Genomic DNA, 4,041 nt, shown 5'->3' with positions numbered 1-4,041 from the left:
ACGCCCCTCTCTTCCTCTTTGTGCAGAAACACCTTCCGCAGACCGAGAAAGTCCATCCCGAGACCCTCGTCGGAAGAGTCCTTTCCAGACCCATCACGATCCTCCTGGGCCAAGGGGTCCAGGGGATGGGGCGGGGCCTCCATTCGATCCGTCTTCCGTCCGTCCGTCCATCCACAAGATCTTGAACATCCATGTAGGATTCTGGATGGTAGCAGTTTTCCAGGATCCTCCAAATCCTTGTAAGTCCTCTCCTGGCAGATTCGACCCCTAGGTCGTACCGCGCAGCACAGGGCACTAGATTCAGTCCCTCGGGACGAGGGTTCCTGAAAAAGACCAGGAAAAAGAAGAACAGAATCACTATGGTGTGCACCAGCCAGAAACCAGCACCACCTTGTCACTCTAACAGACTTGCAAAAGGCGGGGTAGGGAGAGAAAGTCATAGGATGGCTACCATCCCTCCCACCCCCACCCCACACGCCAAGCCCCAGACCATCGTCATCCCTGCTCCCCCTCCCCTCCCCTTTCCTCTCCCTTCCCCCTCCCCCTCCCCCTCCCCTCCATCGACGCCCGCCTCCCGCTTGTACCCCACTCCTCTGAACCCAGCACCACCCACCCCAGCCTGGACGGGCTCGGCTCAGATCGGCTCGGCCCGGCTCGGCTCGGCCCGGCCCGGCCCGTCCATCCGGTCGACTTCTTCGCAGGGTCTAAAATAGCGCCCGGCCGACAGGCAGGTGGCACATGGCACATGGCACATGGCACATGGCAGGGGAGCGAGCGGGACGGTTCGGGATCTCTGGGTGGCAGGGACACGCGGCCGGACAACCAGGAGCACGGACGGCCTGGCGTGCGTTTCTCCGCTCGGGGGGGCCTCGACCAGAGACCGTGGTACGGGGAACGGGGACACACACACACCACACACACACCACACACACACACCACACAGACACAGACACACAGACACACAGACACACAGACACACACACACACACACACACACACAGACACACACACACACCCCTTCACCCCCACCCCCAAACCTCTGACAGCTTTCGTTTGTTTTCGGCCGACCGTCCCTCGATGAGGTACGAGTGCCTTGGCTGGGGCTGGGGGGGGGGGGTGGAGTTCCTCCCTCCACAACGACCCCACACGGGCTCTGTTCTGGTCACCCGAGTCCTCTTCCAAGTCAGACCACAGGCCTCCATCACCCGGCGCGAGCACTCGGGGAAACAGTCACCATCCTCATCGCTCCGCTCCACCTCTACACGTGAAGAACTGTTCCCAGCCCACGCCACTCCACCCCACCCCACGCCCCGATGCCACCCACCGCAGTGGAGAGAAACGAGACGAATCCACAGACGTGCATCAATCCGATGAAGAAAACGACGGCCCTATTCCAAGGAAGCATAGATATCTAGGTAGGAGATTCATCGAGTACTATGGAGGCGGTGGGAAAGGGGGGGGGTTGCGGTGGGGAGGGTCTAGAGATCAGGCAGTACAGCCCATGCTTAGCATGCAAAAAATAAAGGTCCAGGGTTCAATCCCCAGCACCTACTCTTCAAAAATAACCCGAGAAGAAGCAAGACGGCGGAGTAGAAGGACGCTCGTAGCTCACCCTCTCCCACAAATACACCAATACTCACATCGACGGACCCACTCGGCCAATCAGACCACCTGCGGAACTCCGACAGAACACCGCCCTCTTCGAAAGACAAAGACGCCCAAAATCTGGTAGGAGAAAAGGAGAAAAGAAAGAGTCAAAAGCAAAACAGTGCGGGAGGGACCGGCAGAGGAGGAATAGGGCTCGTTCGCCAGACCTCCCCGTCTCCAACGGAGAGGCCGACGGGACGGTGGGGGAGCCTCCGAGTCTCAGATCTGCCCGGAGCGCCCCTTGACCGACCGACCCAAGTGAAACGGGCACAGAGGGTCCCCGCGACACCCAGCCCGAGTCGCAGGCCGGCAGCCGGGGGCCGGGACAGGCCGCACGAGCCGGGCAGAGGACCGTGGCGGCGGCACCACGCGCCGTGGCCGGGAGGGGATACAGAGCAGAACAACCCGCCCCCCCAACCCGTCCATTACGGGGAAAGAAAGGCAAAGCAACACGGCCGGTGTGCCCTGGGGAGAGGGGCGCCGTAGCCTCCATCTCCTCAGACCCGCGGCGCCATCACCGGCCCTTCTCGCGAGAAGAGAGGCGGGGCGCAGCCACAGCCGCCATAGCCCCTGGCGCGCGGCGCGCAGCGCGCGGGCGGGGGCGGGAGCGGGGGCGGGGCCGAGACTCGAATCCGCACCCGGGGGCTCTGCAACCTCCTAGGCAGGACTGAGACTCGTTTTCAGCCTGAGGCAGATATTATATATCTGCCCCGGTACCTCAGAGAACTCGCGCCACCAAGACTAAGAAGGAGCCGAGTTTTGGAATGCAGCAGGGGCAGGGCGGTTCCACGGTCTTCCCCGAGCCCACCTACGGAGAGGAGCGCCGACCCGAGGCGGAGCACACAGCCGCACAGAGCAGCGGAGCGACCGGCGCCGGGAGAGGGCAGGCGGCCAGCCACCCTCCCTCCTTCCCGGCAGGAACGCAGCATCCGACCGCGGTGCCAGGAGGGGGCGCGATCTACTTGCCCACAGGCACCGAGGGCAGCACAGACGAGGGCGCCGACAGAGGGCCCGCGGAAACAGCAAGCTGAGTTCACGAAACAGGGCGACGACAGAAAGACTTCTCGGTGAAACCGTTAAGAGCGCACCGTCTCCAGGAGAACACATCCTTTTTTTTTTTTTTTTCCTCTTTTTTTTTTTCTTTTCCTTTTTCTTTTTTAATCTCTTTTATATCGGTTTTACCTTCTGTTACCTTTTTAACCTTTACTTTTGAACAGTCGTATACGTTTACGGTTTTAATCCCTTTTAAATGTTTCATTTCAAGTCTTTTCATTATTATTATTTTTAAACATCCACCCCCTTCCCTTTTTCATTCTCTTGGTTTTGATCTCCTGTTACTGGTTATTCACAGGTTTCAAATATTGTTTCTCGATTTTTTTCCTCCTTTTTATTAAGGTTATTAAAAGACGTCTCAACTCGATCGCTATTCTGCTTCCACTGACTCTTCTATTCATGATTACACACTGTCTTCAAACCTTTTCTTTCTCCCGTCTTTTAAAATCCTCTGTTTTATCTTTTGTTAAAATCTGTTCTATTTCCGATTACCTTTTAAAAATTTACTTTTGAAACAATTGTATATTATTTTCTGATCTTTTCTATTTGTTTTTAAAGGCTTTTAGAAGACGTCTCAGCTCAATTGCTATTCTGCTTCAACTTGCTCTTCTATTATTGATCGTACACTGTTTTCAAACCTTTTTTTCTCCATTCTTTTAACATCCTGCCCCCACCCCCTCTCTCCCTCTCCCCCTCTGTCTCTGTCTCTGTCTCTCTCTCTCTCCCCCTATCCCCCTCTCTCTTTTAAAGTTTTATGCCTGCCTAGGCTTTCGATAAATACATAAACTCCTTAAGGACACCAATAGATAACTGATACTCCTTAAGCCACAGTGCCAGAGAGATAGGAGCATTATGAAGAAGCAGAGGAACCACTCCCAATTAAAAGAGCCAGAGAAATTCCCTGAAAGCACGATCCATGAAATAGACGTGGATGGCCTGCTCGATCAAGATTTCCAAAAAGGAGTGATCCAAGTCCTGAAGGAACTCCAAGAGATAGTGTTGAGAGATACACTATACGTCAAAAACGAAATCGAAGCTATAAAGAAGAGTCAAGGAGAACTGGTCCACTCATTGGCTGAAATGAGAACTGGTCTAAAGGCTGTCCAAAGCAGGCTAGATCACGCAGAGGAACGAATAAGTGGCCTAGAAGGCAGGACAACAGAAAGAACCCAATCAGAACAGCTGAGAGAAAAACCAATAAAGAACAACGAAAACCATCTTAGGGACCTAAGGGACCCTCGAAAGCGTGCCCATCTACGCACAATAGGGGTTCCAGAAGGGGAAGAAAGAACCAAGGGGACCGAAAAGATATTCGAAGAAAGCATGACTGAAAATTTCCCA

Source organism: Camelus bactrianus, unplaced genomic scaffold (assembly GCF_048773025.1).
Source record: "Camelus bactrianus isolate YW-2024 breed Bactrian camel unplaced genomic scaffold, ASM4877302v1 HiC_scaffold_120, whole genome shotgun sequence".
NCBI classification, from domain to species: domain Eukaryota; kingdom Metazoa; phylum Chordata; class Mammalia; order Artiodactyla; family Camelidae; genus Camelus; species Camelus bactrianus.
This window is presented reverse-complemented; position numbering follows the sequence as displayed.